Here is a 23,856-nt window from a genome sequence, read left to right as displayed (position 1 = left end):
GTGGAGCTCATCCAGGGATTATAATGTAGCTGCACCTCCTATTCAATGGACAAGGTAGGGAGGAGGAAGGGGGAACCTTCAGAAAGGTTCAGGAGCTGTGCTCCTGTGAGCTCCTGCTGAATCCGAGGCCTGATCACACCAGAGACATCTGGGCATTGCTCTGGCATTTGGACTAAAGCTAGAGCTGCCAAGCCCCCGATCCGAGCACGGGTTCTCCCACCCTGGAAGCTCCCAACTCGCCAGTGAGGGGAACCTCCCCCGACATCACCGGCATGATGACGTCATCCGCAAGTATTGTTGTGCCGGCCGCTCTAGGCTTGTTTGGGAAAACTCTATGGTTTCCCTGGAGGCTCTAGCAGTTTGGGAGGGAAAACTCTACGGTACAATAGATCTTTTCCCATTCATTAACGTCAGAAATAATGCTGATCGGAATCCGAGCGTGTCCTTAAGGGGCAATTCCCCATCCCTAGCCCTGCGCTGCGGAGTGTTAAAGCTGCAGTGCTGCAGTCCAAGCTCTGCTCACGACCCGAGTTCGATCCCGGCAGAAGCTGGGTTCAGGTAGCCAGCTCAAGGTTGACTCAGCTTTCCATCCTTCTGACGTTGGTAAAATGAGTCCCCAGCTTACTGGGGGTAAAGGGTAGACGACCGGGGAAGGCAATGGCAAACCACCCTGTAAAAGTCTGCCATGAAAACGTCCGGATGTTATGTCACCCCATGGGTCAGTAACGTCCCAGTGCTTGCACCTTTATCTTTAGAAAGTATGCAAGAAGATCTCTTAGTGGAAGTCTCTAAGTGAGGGGGGGGGCCTTCACAGAAAAGGCCCCCTCCCATGCCACTAAAAGAGAGGGCTGAGTTTTATTCTGCAAACAGCAAGCATGCAACACAGATATCTTCCTGTCTTTTTCAGCATAGCGAATTGGTCTATCCCCTGCCAGCGATGGTTTTTGTTTTTTTCCCCCCTTTCTGGTTCGCTATCGACTCGAACGGGATGCGGATGGCGCTCGTACTAATTTCCCAAACCTCTTCCCCCTCCCCGCTCGCTCCGGTATTTTTAATTCATCTCCCCATGACGCTTAAGGCTCCGCAACACAGATGAACAAAGGAAAATAGCTTGGAGTGGGCTGGTTTAAAACTCCCTACAGTCTGTTAACGCTGCAGCCTGGGAGGCGTTCTGTGATCAGGGAACGGACCTATATATAGCAAAAAGATGCTCGGGTCCTTCTAGGGAGCTTAGCTACTGATAATTCTCTCGTACATGTCGCCCGAGCATGTGCGTACGCACACACACACATTCCCCCCCTCTTTGCAAGGCTTTGCTCTTAGCTTGTTTTCCTCTGACTCACAGGCATAGCCCACCATCCCCCCCCCGCCTCCCTTCTTCAGTTTGAATCTCCTTTGCCTACAGTCCCTCCAATCCCCCATTCGCTTTCCTTTGTTCTCTTGACATCTTTCCATCCCCCCCTAACCAGCTGGACCGGGGCTAACCGTTGACATGGAAAGGAGTGGGCCCGTGACCTCAACATTCCATCGTTAAGAGTTTTCCAGCACTGGCAAAAGGGCCTTCTCCGTGCTGGGTGCGAGGTGAGGGCTCCTGGGACAATCCTGTTGGAAGGAACTAGGTCAACTGTAGTTGGGAGGGAAAAGGCCGGCTTAGAGGTTTGCCAGTGCCAGGCGTTCGACAAACTCCCTCACCCAAGGCTCCTGAGCAAACTTCGGAGTCATGGGTTAAGATGATAGGTCCTCTTACGGATCGGAAATGGGCTTTAAGAGACGAAAGCAGGGTGAAGGAATAAATGGTCGGTTCTCGAGAGCCAGTTGGTGTAGCGATTAAGTGCGCGGGCTCTTATCTGGGCAAACCGGGTTTGGTTCCCTGCTCCTCCACTTGCAGCTGCTGGAATGGCCTTGGGTCAGCCAGACCTCTCTTATCTGGAAGAACCAGGTTTGATTCCCCACTCCTCCACTTGCAGCTGCTGGAATGGCCTTGGCTCAGCCAGAGCTCACTTATCTGGGAGAACCAGGTTTGATTCCCCACTCCTCCACTTGCAGCTGCTGGAATGGCCTTGGGTCAGCCATAGCTCTAATAGAGAGCCAGTGTGGTGTAGTGGTTAAGTGCGTGGACTCTTATCTGGGAGAACTGGGTTTGATTCCCCACTCCTCCACTTGCAGCTGCTGGAATGGCCTTGGGTCAGCCAGAGCTCTCTTATCTGGGAGAACTGGGCTTGATTCCCCACTCCTCCACTTGCAGCTGCTGGAATGGCCTTGGGTCAGCCATAGCACTCACATTGTCCTTGAAAGGGCAGCTTCTGTGAGAGCCAGTCTGGTGTAGTGGTTAAGTGTGCAGACTCTTATCTGGGAGAACGAGGTTGGATTCCCCATTCCTCCACTTTCACCTGCTGGAATGGCCTTGGGTCAGCCATAGCTCTGGCAGAGGTTGTCCTTGAAAGGGCAGCTATTGAAAGAGCTCTTTCAGCCCTACCACAAGAGAGCCAGTTTGGTGTAGTGGTGAAGTGTGCGGACTCTTATCCGGGAGAACTGGGTTTGGTTCCCCACTCCTCCACTTGCAGGTGCTGGAATGGCCTTGGGTCAACCATAGCTCTCGCAGAGCTGTCCTCGAAAGGGCAGCTTCTGGGAGAGCTCTCTCAGCCTCATCCACCTCACAGGGTGTTTGTTGTGGGGAAGGAAGGGAAAGGAGATTGTGAGACTCTCTGAGATTCAGAGTGAAGGGTGGGATATAAATCCAATATCTTCTTCTTCTTCTTGCTAGGGTTGCCAACTCTGGGTTGGGAAATACTCGGAGATGTTTTTTGGTGGGGGTGGAGCTTGAGAAAGGTGGGATTCAGGAAGGGGTCAGACTTCAAGAGTCTAATAAGAACATAAGAGAAGCCCTGTTGGATCAGGCCAGTGGCCCATCCAGTCCAACACTCTGTGTCACATAAGAACAGAAGAGAAGCCCTGTTGGATCAGGCCAATGGCCCATCCAGTCCAACGCTCTGTGTCACATAAGAACAGAAGAGAAGCCCTGTTGGATCAGGCCAATGGCCCATCCAGTCCAACGCTCTGTGTCACATAAGAACATAAGAGAAGCCATGTTGGATCAGGCCAATGGCCCATCCAGTCCAACACTCTGTGTCACATAAGAACATAAGAGAAGCCATGTTGGATCAGGCCAATGGCCCATCCAGTCCAACACTCTGAGTCACATAAGAACATAAGAGAAGCCCTGTTGGATCAGGCCAGTGGACCCTCCAGTCCAACACTCTGTGTCACATAAGAACATAAGAGAAGCCATGTTGGATCAGGCCAATGGCCCATCCAGTCCAACACTTTGTGTCACATAAGAACATAAGAGAAGCCCTGTTGGATCCGGCCAATGGCCCATCCAGTCCAACGCTCTGTGTTACATAAGAACATAAGAGAAGCCCTGTTGGATCAGGCCAATGGCCCATCCAGTCCAATGCTCTGTGTCACATAAGAACATAAGAGAAGCCCTGTTGGATCAGGCCAATGGCCCATCCAGTCCAACACTCTGTGTCACATAAGAACATAAGAGAAGCCATGTTGGATCAGGCCAATGGCCCATCCAGTCCAACACTCTGTGTCACATAAGAACATAAGAGAAGCCCTGTTGGATCAGGCCAATGGCCCATCCAGTCCAACGCTCTGTGTCACATAAGAACAGAAGAGAAGCCCTGTTGGATCAGGCCAATGGCGTATCCAGTCCAACACTCTGTGTCACATAAGAGAAGCCATGTTGGATCAGGCCAATGGCCCATTCAGCCGAACACTCTGAGTCACATAAGAACAGAAGTGAAGCCCTGTTGGATCAGGCCAACGGCCCATTCAGCCCAACACTCTGAGTCACATAAGAACAGAAGAGAAGCCATGTTGGATCAGGCCAATTACCCATCCAGTCCAACACTCTGAGTCACATAAGAGAAGCCATGTTGGATCAGGCCAATTACCCATCCAGTCCAACACTCTGTGTCACACAGTGGTTAAAAAAACCAGGTGCCATCAGGAGGTCCACCAGTGGGGCCAGGACACTAGATGCCCTCCCACTGTTGCCCCCCCCAAGCACCAAGAATACAGAGCATCTCTGCCCCAGACAGAGTTCCATCAATATACTGTGGCTAATTGCCACTGATGGACCTCTGCTCCATATGCTTATCCAATCCCCTCTTGAAATTGACTATGCTTGTAGCTGCCACTACCTCCTGTGGTAGTGAATGCCACGTGTTCATCACCCTTTGGGTGAAGAAGGACTTCCTTTTATCCATTCTAACCCGACTGCTCAGCAATTTCATTGAGTGTCCACAAGTTCTCGTATTATGAGAGAGGGAGAAAAGGACTTCTTTCTCTACCTTCTCTATCTCATGCACAATCTTGTAGTGCCTGGCTATCCAAGGCTAGCCTGATCTCATCAGCTCTTGGAAGCTAAGCAAGGCCAGACTTGGCTAGGATATGAAATGGGAGACCACCAAGGAATATCAGGGGTGTGATGTAGAGGCAGTCAACGGCAAATCACCTCTGAATGCCCCAGAGGTGTGTGAGGATTTCTCTGACATGGAGCAAAACTGAAGGGGAAAAGCTTCATACATTTAATTTAAGGAGACCGGGATTCAGTTAGCAGAGCAATTAGCGGAGCATAAGGGAGGGACGAGCTCAGTGGTAGAGCATCTGCTTGGTAAGCAGAAGGTTCCGGGTTCAATCCCCGGCATCTCCAATTAAAAAGGGTGCAGGCAAGTAGGCGTGAATAACCTCAGCTTGAGACCTGCTTGATAAGCAGAAGGTCCCAGGTTCAATCCCCGGCATCTCCAACTATAACGGGTGCAGGCAAGTAGGCGTGAATAATCTCAGCTTGAGACCCTGGAGAGCCATGAATGGGGCTGTGGCTCAGTGGTAGAGCATCTGCTTGGTAAGCAGAAGATCCAGGTTCAATCCCCGGCATCGCCAACTAAAAAGGGTCCAGGCAAGTAGGCGTGAAAAACCTCAGCTTGAGACCCTGGAGAGCCATGAATGGGGCTGTGGCTCAGTGGTAGAGCATCTGCTTGGTAAGCAGAAGGTTCCGGGTTCAATCCCCGGCATCTCCAACTAAAAAGGGACCAGGCAAGGAGGCATGAAAAACCTCAGCTTGAGACCCTGGAGAGCCGCTGCCAGTCTAGTAGACAATACTGACTTTGATGGACTGAGGGTCTGATTCAGTAGAAGGCAGCTTCATAAGTGTTAGGGAAGGATGGTGGCTCTGTGGTAGAGTATCTGCTTGGTAAGCAGAAGGTCCCAGGTTCAATCCCCGGCATCTCCAGCTAAAAAGGGTCCAGACAAGTAGGCGTAAAAAACCTCAGCTTGAGACACTGGAGAGCCGCTGCCAGTCTGACTTTGATGGACCTTTGAGGGGGGTGATTAGTTATAAGGCAGCTTCATATGTTCACAGTTGGAGTCTGTACGTGGCAACTATGCTCCTATCTGCTTTCTTCTAGGAGGTGGCTGAGAGGTGATAGGATCACCATCTTCAAGGACTTGAAGGGCTGTCGTATAGAGGATGGTGTGGAATTATTCTCTGTTGCCCCAGAAGGTCGGACCAGAACCAACAGGAAGAAATTAAATCAGAAGAGTTTCCGACTCAACATTAGGAAGAACTTCTTGACAGAGCGGTTCCTCAGTGGAACAGGCTTCCTCAGGAGGTGGTGGGCTCTCCTTCCTTGAAGATTTTTAAACAGACGCTGGATGATCATCTGACGGCAGTGCTGATCCTGTGAATTTAGGGGGAGGTGTTTGTGAGTTTCCTGCATTGTGCAGGGGGTTGGACTCGATGACCCTGGAGATCCCTTTCAATTCTGATTCTATTATTCTACTACATAACCTTGGACAAATTTAGTTTCACTTTTCCATCTGACAGAGGGAAATGGTGTATGAGTCAGACTAACACCTCAAAAATCTGATTTCACACTCCCACTTCACCATGAAACTCTCCGGATGGCAGTGCCCCCTCCCTCACTTTCTCTCTCTCAGTCTAACCTACCTAATAGGGTTCTTGTGCTACTAAAATGGATAGGGGAGACCTAGGCATGTCATTCTTCTAGTGTCCTGGCTCCACTGATGGGCCTCGTGATGGCGCCCGGGTTTTTGACCACTGTGTGACACAGAGTGTTGGACTGGATGGGCCACTGGCCTGAGCCAACAGGGCTTCTCTTATGTTCTTATGTCTGAGGCAGTGATGCCGTGTGTTCTTGGTGCTTGGAGTTCACAGTGAGAGGGCTTCTACTGTCCTGGCTGCACTGATGGACCTCCTGATGGTACCTGGGTTGTTGTTGTTTTTTTGGCCACTGTGTAACACAGAGTGTTGGACTGGATGGGCCACTGGCCTGATCCAGCAGGGCTTCTCTTATGTTCTTATGTCTGAGGCAGTGATGCTTTGTATTCTTGGTGCTTGGAAGTCACAATGGGAGGGCTTCTAGTGTCCTGGCCCCACAGATGGAGCTCCTGATGGTACCTGGGTTTTTTTTGTGGGGGGGGGCACTGTGTAACACAGAGTGTTGGACTGAATGGGCCACTGGCCTGATCCAACAGGGCTTCTCTTATGTTCTTATGTCTAGGGCAGTGATGTTCTGTCTTCTTGGTGCTTGGGGGGGGGCAACATTGGGAGGGCTTCTAGTGTCCTGGCCCCACCAATGGACCTCCTGATGGCCCCTGGGTTTTGGCCCCTGTGTGATACAGAGTGTTGGACTGGATGGGCCATTGGCCAGATACAACGTGGCTTCTCTTATATTCTTATGTATTCTTAGCTCCTTGGAGAAATAGCAGGAATAGCATTATAAAAAGCTCTAGACAGATAGATGTAGGTATGTTTGTGCGTGTGCATGTGTGTAAACATGCATGCATGCACACACACATGTACATGTACATGAACATGTATATGTATTGTATATTGTTATTCCATTCCATTGCCCTTTGCTCTAGCTTCCATAATTACAAAACAATTCATATTTTACTCCTGTGCTCTATCCAATAAAGTATTCCCCATTTAGAGGATGGGTGGGGGAATACCCAAACCCCAAACCCCACCCACCGAAGCTTGGAAATACTCCATTAAGATGACCTATAAATATTCATTGTGATCTCTGAGAAGGAAATTTCCCGGCAGAAAATTCACTCCGGAAAAAAAAAAAATTAAGCCTTAATCTAATAAGTAAACATCACGGCGTTCCAATAATTTTAAATGCCCATAGATCCTCATTAACATTTGTTAACACTCAGGGGGAAAGATATATGGGCACCTGCCTTATAGACGGTATGATTCGCTGCCAGGAGAGAGCTGGTTTTTTCAAGTGCACTCACCAGCATACAAGCGATGCGATTTTCAAGGCTGCGTCTTTTTAACCGTGTGCAATGATTTGGCAAGAGGAACCACTGGAATATCTGCACTGATCTGGAGGGCCCAGTTTAGGGTTTCCAAGTCCGATTCAAGAAACATCTGGGGACTTTAGGGGTGGAGTCAGGAGGAAGGGTGTGACAAGCATAACTGAACTCCAAAGGGAGTTCTGGCCATCACATTTAAAGGGACCGCACACTTTTTAAATGGCTTCCATCTGTTGGAAAGAATGAAGGATTGGGGTACCTTCTTTGGGGGCTCATAGAATTGGGGGCTGGTATTTTGAAGTAGAGGCACCAAATTTACAGCTTAGCATCTGGTGCCTCTTCTCAAAACACCTGCCAAGTTTCAAAAGGATAGGACTGGGGGGGTCCAATTCTATGAGCCCCAAAGAAGGTACCCCAATCATTCTTTCCAACTGAGTGAAGGGAGTGAAAAGGTGTGCTGTCCCTTTAAACCCTTGCTTCTGGCTCTACCCCCAAAGTGTCCTGGCTCCACCCCCAAAGTCTCCAAATATTTCTTGAATTGGACTTGGCAACCCTATGATAGGGAGTTCTGGTTTTTAAAAACAAAATCTCGGGTAGAATTGTCTACAGATCTCGAATTACAACTGATCTCCAGATGGCAGAGATCAGTTTTCCCGAAAACTATTTTGGAGGGGGGGAATCCATGGCACTCTACTCCACAGAGGTGCCTCCACTCCCCAAACTCTGCCCCCCGCCCCAGGGTCCACCCCCAAGTCACCAGGAATTTCCCAACCCCAACTTGAAAGCCCTAATCTTGGGCGAGAACAGGAAGGTGATTGAACATATGTACATATGAAGCTGCCTAACACTGAATCAAAGTCAGTATTGTCTACTCAGACTGGCAACAGCTCTCCAGGGTCTCGAGGTTTTTCACACCTACTTGCCTGGACCCTTTTTAGTTGGAGATGCCGGGGATTGAAATTGGGACCTTCTGCTTACCAAGCAGATGCTCTACCACTGAGCCACAGCCCCATTCATGGCTCTCCAGGGTCTCAAGCTGAGGTTTTTCACGCCTACTTGCCTGGACCCTTTTTAGTTGGAGATGCCGGGGATTGAACCTGGGACCTTCTGCTTCCCAAGCAGATGCTCTACCACTGAGCCACAGCCCCATTCATGGCTCTCCAGGTTCTCAAGCTGAGGTTATTCACGCCTACTTGCCTGGACCCTTTTTTTAGTGGAGATGCCGGTTATTGAACCTGGGACCTTCTGCTGACCAAGCAGATGCTCTACCATTGAGCCACAGCCCCATTCATGGCTCTCCAGGGTCTCAAGCTGAGGTTTTTCACGCCTACTTGCCTGGACCCTTTTTAGTTGGAGATGCCGGGGATTGAACCTGGGACCTTCTGCTGACCAAGCAGATGCTCTACCACTGAGCCACAGCCCCATTCATGGCTCTCCAGGGTCTCAAGCTGAGGTTCTTCACGCCTACTTGCCTGGACCCTTTTTAGTTGGAGATGCCGGGGATTGAACCTGGGACCTTCTGCTGACCAAGCAGATGCTCTACCATTGAGCCACAGCCCCATTCATGGCTCTCTGGGGTCTCAAGCTGAGGTTTTTCACACCTACTTGCCTGGACCCTTTTTAGTTGGAGATGCCGGGGATTGAACCTGGGACCTTCTGCTGACCAAGCAGATGCTCTACCACTGAGCCACAGCCCCATTCATGGCTCTCCAGGGTCTCAAGCTGAGGTTCTTCACGCCTACTTGCCTGGACCCTTTTTAGTTGGAGATGCCGGGGATTGAACCTGGGACCTTCTGCTGACCAAGCAGATGCTCTACCACTTAGCCACCGTCCCAAGGCAGGGAATTCCATAGATACACAGTTGAGAGTCTAACTTCTGGCAAAAGGATGGGCTCACAAAGATGATTTTATTTTCTTTGCTCCCTAAAAAGCCACAACTGTGACTTCTGAAACCCTCTCAAATATCTTGTGAGAAGGAGAACATAAGAATGTTAGAACAGCCCTACGGGATCAGACCAGTGGTCCATCAAGGCCATCATCCTGTCTCACACAGTGGCCAAACAGTTCCTCTGGAGGTCCAACAACAGGGCAGAGAGCCCAATGCCTTCATAAGGACACTAGAAGAGCCTTGCTGGATCAGACCAGTGGTCCATCTAGTCCAACATCCCATCTCCCACACTGGCCAACAGGTTCCTCTGGATATCCAACAACAGGCAGAGAGGCCAAGGTGTTCATAAGAACATCAGAAGAGCCCAGCTGGATCAAACCAGTGGTCCATCTAGTCCAGCATCTGGTCTCACAGAGCAGCCAAGAAGAAGAAGAAGATGATTGCCGATTTATACCCCACCCTTCTTCCTGAATCAGAGATTCAGAGTGGCTTACAATCTCCTACATCTTCTCCCTTCACAACAGACACCCTGTGAGGTGGGTAGGCTGAGAGGGCTCTCACAGCAGCTTCCCTTTCAAGGAAAACTCCTGCAATAGCTATGGGTAACCCAAGGCCATTTCAGCAGGTGCATGTGAAGGAGTGGGGAATTAAACCCAGTTCTCCCAGATAAGATTCCGCGCACTTAATGACTACACCAAACTGTTCTTTTGGAGATCCAACAACAGGGCCTAAAGGTCGAGGCCTTCCCCTGATCTTGCCTCCTGGGGAATTGCCAAAAAAAAAAAAAATTCCCCTACTCTATCCCCAGAAACAGGATACAGGATGATCTGGACAGGCTGGAAAACTGGGGTAAAATCAATAAAATGAATTTTAACAGGGATAAATGTAAAGTTCTGCATTTAGGAAGGAGAAATCCAATTCATGGGGGAGACTTGTCTTGGTAGTAGTCTGTGTGAAAAGGATCTAGGGGCCTTAGTGGATCATACGCTGAACATGAATCAACAGTATGACGTGGTGGCTAAAAAGGCAAATGCAATTTTGGGCTGTATCAACAGAAGTATAGTGTCCAGATCACATGATGTGATGGTATCGCTTTACTCTGCTTTGGGAAGAGCTCACCTGGAGTATTGTGTTCAGTTTTGGGCACCACATTTTAAGAAGGATATAGACAAGCTGGAATGGGTCCAGAGGAGGGCGACGAAGATGGTGAGGGGTCTGGAGACCAAGTTCTATGAGGAAAGGTTGAAGGAGCTGGGCATGTTTAGCCCGAAGAGGAGGTGGCTGAGAGGTGATATTATCACCATCTTCACGTACTTGAAGGGCTATCGGATAGAGGATGGTGTGGAATTGTTTTCTGTGACCCCAGAAGGTAGGACCAGAACCAATGGGTTGAAATTAAATCAAAAGATTTTCCGGCTCAAGATTAGGAAGAACGTCCAAACAGTTAATGCAATTCCTCAGTAGAACAGGCTTCCACGGGAGATGGTGAGCTCTCCTTCCTTGGAGGTTTTTCAACAGAGGCTAGATAGCCATCTGACAGCAATGAGGATCCTGTGAATTTAGGGGGAGGTGTTTATGGGTTTCCTGCATTGTGCAGGGGGTTGGACTAGATGACCCTAGAGGTCCCTTCCAACTCTATGATTCTAGGATTCTTACAAGTACACATTCCATTCAAGGAGATTTTTGTGGCATTAGCAATTAAGGTTTGCCACCTGTCAGGCATTAAATTGAAGATCCTCTGTGGACAATCAGGAGGGAGGAGGGAAGTCCATCTAGTTGGGTTCTCCCCTAAGAAGAAAACTGGGAATTTCTTTCAGAAAACGGGTCACAGGGATGGGACCCATAAAGGTGAGCACCTAAAATAGCATTCTTAATGAAGTCTTTGAGGATGCTAATTGTGTCATCTTTTGGCACAAACCTGTCAGTGCTTATAAGACAAGGGATGGTAAGAAGCCGGATTAATTTTCATAGATAAAAAGGAAGGAACAAGCGAGCGGAATGCGGCAAGTGGGAAGGGAGAAAGGCGAGAGAAATGACAGCAACCAAACCCAAAAGAAAATGTAACGAAAAACAATCAAAATCCATTGATGTGGAAGGGGTCGCTGCTCTCATCCACTGCCAGAACACCAAAACCTTTAAGGGAATAGACCTTCCCTGGGGAGAGCCAGTTTGGTGTAGTGGTTAAGTGTCCGGACTCTTATCTGGGAGAACCGGGTTTGATTCCCCACTCCTCCACTTGCACCTGCCAGCATGGCCTTGGGTCAGCCGTAGCTCTGGCAGAGGTTGTCCTTGAAAGGGCAGCTGCTGGGAGAGCCCTCTCCAGCCCTGCCCACCTCAAAGGGTGTCTGTTGTGAGGTAGGAAGGTAAAGGAGATTGTGAGCCACTCTGAGACTCTTCGGAGTGGAGGGCGGGATATAAATCCAATATCTTCATCTACCTCACAGGGTGCCTGTTGTGGGGGAGGAAGGGAAAGGAGATTGTGAGCCGCTCTGAGACTCTTCGGAGTGGAGGGCGGGATATAAATCCAATATCTTCATCTACCTCACAGGGTGCCTGTTGTGAGGTAGGAAGGTAAAGGAGATTGTGAGCCACTCTGAGACTCTTCGGAGTGGAGGGCGGGATATAAATCCAATATCTTCATCTACCTCACAGGGTGCCTGTTGTGGGGGAGGAAGGGAAAGGAGATTGTGAGCCACTCTGAGACTCTTCAGAGTGGAGGGCGGGATATAATCCAATATCTTCATCTACCTCACAGGGTGTCTGTTGTGAGGGAGGAAGGTAAAGGAGATTGTGAGCCGCTCTGAGATTCCTTGGAATGGAGGGCGGGATATAAATCCAATATATTCTTCTTCTTCTTCTTCCTGTTCATCTTATCACAGCACAAAAGTTGTAGGTTATATCAGGGCTTTGTTTATAGCAGGAACCCCTTTGCATATTAGGCCACACACCCCTGATGTAGCCAATCCTCCTGGAGCTTACCATAGGCTCTGTACTAAGAGCCCTGTAAGCTCCAGGAGGATTGGCTACATCAGGAGGTGTGGCCTAATGTGCAAAGGATTCCTGGTACAAAAAAATCCCTGAACTAGGTTAATACATTCCCACCAGCACATTGCTCAAGATCCCTGTATGGAAAATTTCACATTCCAGTCTGTATCCCTTTAAGCCTAAAAATTGGACAGAGCGGCTGGAAAGAAAGCACATCCACAGATCCACAACCCCCAGAACAGATCCCAGACAAATCCCACTCGGGTTGTGCATCCAACGGAACAAGTTTCCAAACTGTCAGCTGGGATCCTGAAAGTGGGTGAATGGCAGCTCGTCCGAGTCAAATCAACAAATGTGCCTTTTTTTTAGCCCCCAGATGGGCATTGCACATTTTGCCTGCCAGATAGCCAAAACTGGCAGGGAGTTGGGCGCATTCAGGCACACGGCCGATTCACAATTGGCAGGGGAAAAGACTTTGGAGAGAGCTATTGCTTAGGGGGGTGTTGCGTTCAGAGAGCCAATTTGGTGTAGTGGTTAAGTGCACGGACTCTTATCTGGGAGGCAGCTGATTCCACCAGGTTGGGATCTGTACTGAAAAAGCCCTGGGCCTAGTTGAGGCAAGGCGGGAGTCTCTTGGGCCAGGGATGGCCAACAGATGTTGGGAGGCTGAACGTAACAACCTCCTGGGCATGTATGGAAAGAGACGGTCCCGCAGGTGTGTTGGTCCCAGGCCATGTAAGGCTTTAAATGTTAGCACTAGAACCTTGAAGTGAATCTAGTACTCGATGGGCAGCCAGTGCAGACTGCGGAGCGCCGGCCGAATGCCCACCCGTAAAGGCGCTGCAGTCAGCAGGCGAACCGCATTCTGCACCCACTGCAGTTTCCGGATCAGTCTCATAGAGCGAGTTACAGTGGGAAGGTACCACTTGAATATTAGGGAAGGGGGAGGAAATACAATATAAGTAGTTCAGCAGTGCTATGGGTTTCCTAGGGAGGCGGTGAGTTCCCCCTCCCTGGCCGTCTTCAAACCGTGGATGGATAAACACTCGTCAGGGATGCTCTAGGCCACGGGTGTCGAACTCATTTGCTATGAGGGCCGGATTTGACATAAATGAGACCTTGTTGGGCCGGGCCATGTGTGTACCTATTTAGGGTTAGGTAACATGCTTAAAACATTAGCACTTGTTGGTCTTAAAGGTGCTTTCTTTGTATTTCTTCCGTGGGATCCAGGGAACTGGGCAAAGGAAGCTCTGGCTCTTTCCTTCCTTCCCCAGGGGACCAGGAGGGGGAGGAGCCTCAACCAATGGAGAAAATTGAGGTTTGACTCTGTAGCTCCTGTGCGATTGAGCAAGCCTTGCAAAGCAAGCTGAGATGCGGAAGGAAGCGAGAGAGAGGGAGAAGGACGCAGACGACAGCCAGTTGCTCGGGGGCCTGATAGGAGCCCTCTGGGGGGCTGATTTGGCCCTTGGGCTGCATGTTTGACACCCCCACTCCAGGCTGATCGTATACTAAGCAGGAGGTTGGATTCAATGACCTCAATGCGCCCATCTCACAGTAAGGTTCTATTCTGGGATTCTATTCTAGAGACTCAGGCAATATTATAGAAATGGAAAGTTATTGCTTTTTTTCCCCATAAATAAAAAAATAAAAAGTAAACTCTTAAGGCCTTGAACACCAAAATCTGCATTTGAAACCAGGTCCCAAAGTTGGCCTATGAAGGGCTGAAGATTGTCCCTTGGGTCTGCCCCTCTCTGTTTCCATGATGCGATCATGTCCCCCCATTCTAGGGTTGCCAATCCCCAGGTGGGAGCAGGAGATCCCCTGGTTTGGAGGCCCTCCCTCTGCTTCAGGGTCATCTGAAAGCTGGGAGGGGGGAACGTCTGCTGGGCACTCCATTATACTCTATGGAGATCGATTCTCATAGGGTATAATGGAGAACTGATCCATGAGAGATGTATCCAGGGCTCTCTGGGGCCTGTTTCTTGAGGTAGAGACACCACATTTTCAGCATAGCATCCAATGCCTCTCCTCAAAACACCCTCCAAGTTTCAAAAGGCTTGGAGCAGGGAGTCCAATTCTATGAGCCCCAAAAGAAGGTGCCCCTATCCTTCGCTATTCCAAATGGAGGGAAGGCATTTAAAAGGAGTGTGGTCCCTTTAAATGTGATGGCCAGACCTCCCTTTGGAGTTCAGTTATGCTTGTCACACCCTTGCTCCTGGCTCCGCCCCCAAAGTCCCCAGATATTTCTTGAATTGAACTTGGCAACCCTACCCCATTCCCTCCCCACTCACAGATCTCTAAAGTTTTTGAAAGACCTGTGGAAAGAGGAGGCTGGGAGATTTAGGACGCTGGCCTGGAAAGTCTTCCAGCACGCGGCATCTGGACGCACCCATGTAATTACGTGGAAAAGTCCGGAGTGCCACGCTATATTGAGGATTTAAAACACAACTCTTCGCCGCGGGCTGTTCTCTTGTCAGCCCCCCTCCCCTGCTGTCGTTTGGGGACCTTAAAAGCAGTTATTCCACCCCAAGTACCCATGAAGCAATCACGACCCCTCTAGACTTCCCTCTTTTGTGCAGAAGAGGCGGTCCCTCTGTGCTTTATGCTGGTTTACTGCCCCCGATGGAAACTGCACAGAAACAGCTGTGCACGTCTCACTGTCTTCTTTCAGTATCAGCTGAGGACCAGACAAGAACGTTCTCCTTCTTTTTCCGGCCAACAGCTCCGAGAAAAAAGGAGAGGCTATTGCTAAAGTTAGGGAAACCAGCCTGGGACCTGGGGAGCTCCCAGAATTGCAGCTTATCTTCAGATGGGGAGGGAGGTGGCTCAGTGGTAGAACATCTGCTTGGTAAGCAGAAGGTCCCAGGTTCAATCCCCGGCATCTCCAACTAAAAAGGGTCCAGGAAAATAGGCGTGAAAAACCTCAGCTTGAGACCCTGGAGAGCCATGAATGGGGCTGTGGCTCAGTGGTAGAGCATCTGCTTGGGCAGCAGAAGGTCCCAGGTTCAATCCCCGGCATCTCCAACTAAAAAGGGTCCAGGCAAGTAGGCATGAAGAACCTCAGCTTGAGATGCTGGAGAGCCATGAATGGGGCTGTGGCTCAGTGGTAGAGCATCTGCTTGGGAAGCAGAAGGTCCCAGGTTCAATCCCCGGCATCTCCAACTAAAAAGGGTCCAGGCAAGTAGGCATGGAAAACCTCCACTTGAGACCCTGGAGAGCCATGAATGGGGCTGTGGCTCAGTGGTAGAGCATCTGCTTGGTAAGCAGAAGGTCCCAGGTTCAATCCCCGTCATCTCCAACTAAAAAGGGTCCAGGCAAGTAGGCGTGAAAAACCTCAGCTTGAGACCCTGGAGAGCCACTGCCAGTCTGAGTAGACAGTACTGACTTGGATGACCAAAGAGGGTCTGATTCAGTGTAAGGCAGCTTCATATGTTCATATATGGTCATATGACTATGGAGATCAGTTCCCGCGGAGGAAATGGATGCTTTGGAAGGTGGACTCTGTGGCATTGTACCTCACTGAAGTCCCTGTCCTCCCCAGGCTCTACTCCCAAATCTCCAGGAGTTTCCTAATCTGAATCTAGGCTTCACAATCCCCATGTCTTAGCAGGAGATCCCCTGGCTTTACAGGCTCCACCCACCCCCAGCCAGCTGGCTGGCAAGGGACAGTCCCACCCCAGCAGCCAGAACGGTTGTTTAGATCCCGCAGGTTTAGAAGCCTACAAACTCCTTGTTTTAAAATGTGTGTGTGTGTGCCTTTAAATTTGAGCAGGAAGTGAAAGCGTCATGGGGAATGGCCAGCAGCAGACCCATGTGAGAGCACAGTTTGTTCTGCTTTCTGTTCAGAGCAAGTAAGTATGCGTGTGAGGGAGAGAGAAAGAAAGAGAGCGAGCACAGCCCCTGTACTTTTCAGACCTCTTTGTGGAGGAACCAGAGCCAGTAAGTGTGAATATGTCTGTATGTGTGTGTGTGTGTGAAAGAGAGAGAGAGCACAGCCCCTGTACTTTTCAGAAGTCTTTGTGAGGAACCAGAGCCAGTAAGAGTGTGCGTGTGTCTCTGTGCTCATTTTAGATTGGTTTTAGAGCCTTTGTATAGGAAGCTGTTTATGGGATGGAGGAAAATTCCAGCTCTCTCTCTTTTTATTCGCCAGTATTAGCTGAGGAAAAGCAGTTCCTGTGAGTGAAGCCTCAGTGAGATCACAAGAATGTGTGCTTGCAGACTATGTGCATCTTGGCTGCTTTGTGTGTGTTCACTTTCATTTACTAGAATTGCAGCTATTGGGGGATGAGGAAATGATGACTTTTCTGGTGAACAGCATTGCTGTATTTTTATGCATTTATTCTGGGAATGGGAAAGTCTCCTGGATCTGTCCCAAAGTCTCCTGGCTTCACCCCCAAAGTCCCCAGATATTTTCTGAATTAGACTTGGCAAACCTACCTACCTAGCATCTCTTCTTCCCAACCCTTGCTGGTAGCCAGGGTGAAAATCTCACCCTCAAGCTCAGCGCTTTTTTTGTAGCAGGAACTCCTTTGCATATTAGGCCACTAGGCTTCCCAACCCCCCCGCCCTGCCGGGGGACCCCTGAATTAGCAGCCTTTTCCCCCGATCTCCAAAAACGTGGAAGCGGGAGGGGGGGAAACGGCGCGGCCTCTCTTCGCGAGGTGCATGCTGGGACTCGTAGTCCTTGCATCCTCTCTGGCTGCTACAGGCGTCTCCTCTGGGAGTCTGGCCAGCGGAGGGGGGGGGAGCTCCGCCCCCAGAGAACCTTGTGCGTTTCTACCTCTGGAGGCTTCAGTCGCTGATTGAAAGGCTTCCTCTTGGGATGGGGTAACTTTGTAACTTTGTAACTTCTGTGTAACTTTGAAGAAGTTGGCAGCAACTCGTGAGTAGAGAGGCTGATCCCCCTTCAGTGTTGCCAGAAATGGGGGGGGGGGGGAGTCTGCTGAGTACTTCATTATTCTCTATGTGGAGATGGATTCTCATAGGGTATAATGGGGAATTGATCTGGAGGATTTGGGGGCTCTGGGGGGTGCTGTTTTTTGAGGTAGAGGCACCAAATTTTCCGTATAGTATCTAGTGACTCTCTCCAAAGTATCCGCCAAGTTTCAAAATGATTGGACCATGCGGTCTAATTCTATGAGCCCCAAAAGAAGGTGCCCCTATGCTTCATTATTTCCTATGGAAGGAAGACATTTAAAAAGGTGTGCGGTCCCTTTAAATGTGATGGCCAGAACTCCCTTGGAGTTCAATGATGCTTGTCACACCCATGTTCCTGGCTCCGCCCCGATGTCTCCTGGCTCCACCCCCAAAGTCCCCATATATTTCTTGAATTGGCCACACACCCCTGATTTAGCCAATCCTCCAAGAGTTTACATGGTTTTTAGTACAGGAAGTACATGGTTTTTAGTACTACTGTAAACTCCAGGAAGATTGGCTAATGTGTGGCCTAATTTGCAAAGGAGTTCCTGCTACAAAATAAAGCCCTACTCAAACTGATCTCTTGTCTGCATTTATCATTCATCACATTATTCAATAGTTTAATACAGGGTGACCCAATTTGCTTAACATAAGAGCTACATAAAATAAACCTCAGATGTTTGAGAGCTGCAAGACTTGTCTTTATTCAAACTCTTAATACATCCTTTGCACAGAAAGATAAAATGCGTATGTATGCACTTTACAATACGGCCATGCTAGAAGGAGACTCTTTAAAAACAAAAACTGGGAATAACAGTCCCCATAAGACCAGCAAAGGGAAAGGTGAGGGAACTGGTTTTTTGGCATTAGTGGGAGGAGGAAACACCAACAACCATTTGCTTCATTATGCATCTCTCTTTGCCTTGACGCCAAGGTTAGAAAATACAGCTCCTACAAGAACTATGAAACTCGGGGGAAACGTTTTGCTGCCCTCTTTAATTCTGCTTCTCCTTCCAGTGGCTCCCTTAGCTCTTGCACTCTAATTCCCCACTCTAGGTCTCTGGGCAACCTCTCTGGTAGAGGAGAAAAGCTTGCAAGCCTGCCTATTTCCCCCTCCTTCCCGGTTTCAAACACAGCGGAAATAGTTGCCTACCTATTGATCAGTGCTCAGAGGCTGAATGAGGTCCCGATGCTAAGCACACTTATTTGAGAGTAAGCCTGCATTAAGTTCTTCCTCAGCCTCTGGGAGCTGTATGTGGCTCCTGAGCCACAATTTGCCCACCCCTGGTTTATTACCTAGGGCTGCCAAATTCCCAGGTCGGAACTTGGGAGGAGGAAACACGCAGGTGCTTTTTTGTAGGAAAAACCCAGCTGGGTGTCATTTGCATATTAGGCCACACCCCCTAATACCAAGCCAGGTTAGAACTGGGTTCCTGTGCATTCCGGCTAAAAAAAAAGCCATCTATCGTCCATCCATCCATCCATCCATCCATCCATCCATCCATCCATCTATCTGTCTGTCTGTCTGTCTGTCTGTCCGTCCGTCCGTCTATCCGTCTGTCTGTCTGTCTGTCTGTCATGCATATTATTTGTATTTATCACCGACATATCACAGACAATACTGATTTATTCATTGCTAAATAACATGGGAGGGGAAAATGTATTCATTTTAGGGAGAAAATTGGGGGGGGGGGAGCACACCATGGTGTCCATCTCAAGAATTATGGGTTTAACATGAACAAGGGAGAAGTGGGTTTTAAAGGGAGATTATGGGGGTCGAAATAGCAGGGCTAAGAAATCGAATAAAGAATAAATCAATGACAGACAGGAAGCAGGAAGTAGGGGCGTCAGATAGCAGGAAGTGCCTCGGTGCATTTGAGGAGAATTTCCAAAAGAGATACTAAAGGTGTCTTTCTCTGGACAATCCAATGGATGTTACTAGCCTGTTATGTAACAGTGGAATAATCTATTATATTGAGGGCTCTTCCTTAGTTGTTATTCCTTTCTTTTTTTTAAAAAAAATGTCATTATTCATTTGCAGGAAGCAGGAGAAAAAATTGAATAAGACTCTCAGTAAAGATACTATATTTCTAATTCCCTCAACAAGGACTTGCTATAGAATACACACTCGCGAGTGTGTGTTCTGTAGAAAGTCCTTGTTACGGGAATTAGGAAAAAAAAAACGTGTGGGGGGGGTAGGCTGAACTGTGAAACCTAAAGTAGGGCAATACGATTCCCTTCAACAATGCTTTGACTTCTTCACATCAGCAAATGCAATATGCATGGAATTCGCTATCATCCCATTAAAATTCATTAAACCGTGTTTCCAGCTATTTAGTAAATTTCGAAGAACAGAAAACCGGCGTTGGGGGGGGGGGGCTCACCAGCTCCTGCCGATGGCCACTTTGAATGCAATTAACCCCCTCGTTCGAGGGTCTTTCGACCCAACTAATCTCCTACCCCTCACCTTCCGATGCATTTTTAATACCGCTGCTAATACCACCACCTTAAATCTGCTCCTCCCCTCCCCCTTCCTCACACTCCGAATGCAAGGAAGCTTTCGGCATGAGACCAAACCCCCACAAATCTCCATAAACAGTACCGGAGTGAATAGAAAATTCAGTTAAGTGATGTGGTTCAGGGGGGGGAAGGCATTGAAACTTCCACTCTGACTAGAAGCGAAAAGGATTCAATGGAGACTATTGTATTCTGGTCACATTATGCAAAGACAAAAATCACTGGAAAAAGGAAATTGTGCTTGGAAAAGTTGAAGGCATCAAGTAGAGGGGAAGGCCCAGCGTGAGATGGATCCACTCATAAGAACAAAAGAACATAAGAGAAGCCATGTTGGATCAGGCCAATTGCCCATCCAGTCCAACACTCTGTGTCACAGAAGAACATAAGAGAAGCCATGTTGGATCAGGCCAATGGCCCATCCAGTCCAACACTCTGTGTCACATAAGAACATAAGAGAAGCCATGTTGGATCAGGCCAATGGCCCATCCAGTCCAACACTCTGTGTCACATAAGAACATAAGAGAAGCCATGTTGGATCAGGCCAATGGCCCATCCAGTCCAACACTCTGTGTCACAGAAGAACATAAGAGAAGCCCTGTTGGATCAGGCCAATGGCCCATCCAGTCCAACACTCTGTGTCACATAAGAACAGAGGAGAACCCCTGTTGAATCAAGCCAATGGCCCCTCCAGTCCAACACTCTGTGTCACATAAGAACAGAAGAGAAGCCCTGTTGAATCAGGCCAATGGCCCATCCAGTCCAACACTCTGTGTCACATAAGAACATAAGAGAAGCCCTGTTGGATCAGCCCAATGGCCCATCCAGTCCAACACTCTGTGTCACATAAGAGCATAAGAGAAGCCCTGTTGGATCAGGCCAATGGCCCATCCAGTCCAACACTCTGAGTCACATAAGAGAAGCCATGTTGGATCAGGCCAATGGCCCATCCAGTCCAACACTCTGTGACACATAAGAACATAAGAGAAGCCATGTTGGATCAGGCCAATGGCCCACCCAGTCCAACACCCTGTGTCACATAAGAACATAAGAGTAGCCATGTTGGATCAGGCCAATGGCCCATCCAGTCCAACGCTCTGTGTCAAAATACCCAGGTGCCATCAGGAGGCCCACCAGTGGGGCTGGGACACTAGAAGTCCTCACACTGTTGCCCCTCCCAATCACCAAGAATACAGAGCAACACTTGCCCCAGACAGAGAGTTCCAATAATACGCTGTGGCTAATAGCCACTGATGGACCTCTGCTCCAGATGTTTACCCAGTCCCTTCATGAAGCTGTCTATGCTTGCAGCTGCCACCACCTCTGTGGCAGTGGATTAAACGTGTTAGTCACCTTCTGAGTGAAGAAGTACTTCCTTTTATCAGTTCTAACCCAACTGCTCAGCAATTTCATTGTGTCCACCAGTTCTTGTATTGTGAAAAAGGGAGAGAAGTACTTCTTTCTTTACCTTTCGCCAACGATAGCTCTCCAGATGTTTTTGCCTACAACTCCCATCAGCCCCAGCCAGCATGGCCAATGGCTGAGGCTGATGGGAGTTGTAGGCAAAAACATCTGGAGACTTACCGTTGGCCACCCCTGCTGTAGAAGAAGAAGTCTGCAGATTTATACCGAGCCCTTCTCTCTGAATCAAAGACTCAGAGTGGCTTACAATCTCCTTTTCTTCCTCCCCCACAACAGGCACCCTGTGAGGTAGGTGGGGCTGAAAGAGCTCTGACAGAAGCTGCCCTTTCAAGGACAATTCTTACCAGAGCTATGGCTGACCCAAGGCCATTCCAGCAGGTGCAAGTGGAGGAGTGGGGAATCAAACCTGGTTCTTCCAGATAAGAGTCCGCACACTTCACCACTGCACCAAACTGGAGGAGGTGGATGGTGGAGTACTTGAAGGGCTGAAGGAGTGGGGAAGGCAATGGCAAATCACCCCGTAAAAAGTCTGCCGAGAAAACGTCATGTCGTGACGTCACTTCATGGTTTTGGTAAGGACTCGGTGCTTGCACAGGGGACTCCCTTTACCTTTTACCCTTAGAGGAGGCCGAGGAGCTGTTCCTGTTGGCAGCAGAGGAGAGGACTTGCGATAAGGGGTTTAAATTAAGGGTGGATAGGTACCACCTGGATTCTTGGAAACAATGAGATCAGCTACTGAGGAAGGTGGCGAGAGCCCCTTCACTGGCAGTCTTCAAGTATCGGCTGGACAAACACTCGTTGGCAGGGGTGGAATTTTAGCAGGAGGTCATAAGAACATAAGAGAAGCCATGTTAGATCAGGCCAATGGCCCATCCAGTCCAACACTCTGTGTCACACAGTGGCAAAAAAAAAATTATATATACACACACACTGTGGCTAATAGCCACTGATGGACCTCTGCTCCATATTTTTATCTAAACCCCTCTTGAAGCTGGCGATGCTTGTGGCCGCCACCACCTCCTGTGGCAGTGAATTCCACATGTTAATCACCCTTTGGGTGAAGAAATACTTCCTTTTATCCGTTTTAACCTGTCTGCTCAGCAATTTCATCGAACGCCCACGAGTTCTTGTATTGTGAGAAAGGGAGAAAAGTACTTCTTTCTCTACTTTCTCCATACCATGCATTATCTTGTAAACCTCTATCATGTCACCCCGCAGTCGACGTTTCTCCAAATTAAAGAGTCCCAAGCGTTTCAACCTTTCTTCATAGGGAAAGTGTTCCAGCCCTTTAATCATTCTAGTTGCCCTTTTCTGGACTTTCTCCAATGCTATAATATCCTTTTTGAGTTGCGGCGACCAGAACTGCACACAGTACTCCAAAGGAGACCGCAGCATCGATTTATACACGGGCATGATGATACTGGCTGATATGGTCCTTTGCATATTAAGCCACACACCCCTGATGTAGCCAATCCTCCAATGCTTACAGGGCTCTTTTTTTTTGTAAGCTCTTGGAGGATTGGCTACATCAGGGGCGTGTGGCCTAATATGCAAAGGAGCACCTGCTAGAATCCCACCCCTGCTTGTCGGGGATGCTCTAGGCTGATTCTGCATTGAGCAGGGGGTTGGACTAGATGGACTGGATGGCCCCTTCCAACTACGCAGTTCTGTGAGTCTATGATATGGTTGAGATTTTGAGCACAGTCATCTCGGCTGTGTGAATTCAAGACCAGGAACCCTAATCGAATACCCTATTCATCACTTGGTGTTGGAGAAGACTCTTGAGAATCCCTTGGACTGCAAGAAGATCAGATCAGTCCGTCGTAAGGGAAATCAACCCTGACTGTTCCCTGGAAGGTCAGATGCTGAAGCTGAAGCTCAAATACTTTGGCCCCCAAATGAGAAGGGAGCACTCGCTGGAGAAGACCCTGATGCTGGGAAAGACAGAAGGCAAGTCTTTCTCGAGAGCCAGTTTGGTGTGGTGGTGAAGTGTGCAGATTCTTATCTGGGAGAATCTTTGATTCCCCACTCCTCCACTTGCAGCTGCTGGAATGGCCTTGGGTCAGCCATAGCTCTGGCAGAAGTTGTCCTTGAAAGGGCAGCTGCTGCAGCCCCACCCGCCTCACAGGGTGTCTTGTTATGGGAGAAGAAGATAAAGGAGATTGTAAGCCGCTCTGAGTCTCTGGTTTAGAGAGAAGGGATGGAGAAAGTAGAGAAAGAAGTACTTTTCTCCCTTTCTCACAATACAAGAACTCGTGGGCATTCGATGAAATTGCTGAGCAGACAGGTTAAAACGGATAAAAGGAAGTACTTCTTCACCCAAAGGGTGATTAACATGTGGAATTCACTGCCACAGGAGGTGGTGGCGTCCACAAGCATAGCCACCTTCAAGAAGGGGTTAGATAAAAATATGGAGCAGAGGTCCATCAGTGGCTATTAGCCACAGTGTGTGTGTGTGTGTGTGTGTATATATATATATATATATATATATATATATATATATATATATATATATATATATATATATATATATATATATATATATATATATATATATATATATATTTGGCCGCTGTGTGACACAGAATGTTGGACTGGATGGGCCATTGGCCTGATCTAACATGGCTTCTCTTATGTTCTTATGTTCTTATGGTATAAATCTAGTCTTCTTCTTCTGTTCAACCCTCTACCACCTTGTTACTTACCATCTCATTCCATGTTTCAAAGTGGTTGAGGATTCCAAAGGCCATTAGTAGCCCCCTGAATCCATGACT

At 48.7% G+C, this 23,856-nt stretch overlaps 1 protein-coding gene and 1 non-coding gene across 17 annotated transcripts in view; one reads left to right on the top strand and one right to left on the bottom strand.

Moving 5' to 3' along the window:
• CELF4 (CUGBP Elav-like family member 4) overlaps positions 1 to 23,856 on the bottom strand; it is a 1,320,822-nt gene that overhangs the window by 1,264,577 nt on the left and 32,389 nt on the right. The gene's annotated exons all lie outside the window — the stretch shown is intronic.
• On the top strand, positions 5,019 to 5,090 carry TRNAT-GGU (transfer RNA threonine (anticodon GGU)). The gene has a single exon. It is a non-coding gene; the product is annotated as a tRNA-Thr (tRNA).

The sequence above is a fragment of the Heteronotia binoei genome, chromosome 4 (genome assembly GCF_032191835.1).
Source record: "Heteronotia binoei isolate CCM8104 ecotype False Entrance Well chromosome 4, APGP_CSIRO_Hbin_v1, whole genome shotgun sequence".
Lineage (NCBI taxonomy): Eukaryota > Metazoa > Chordata > Lepidosauria > Squamata > Gekkonidae > Heteronotia > Heteronotia binoei.
The sequence above is the reverse complement of the archived record's forward strand: the minus strand, read 5'-3'. Positions and strand labels throughout refer to the sequence as shown.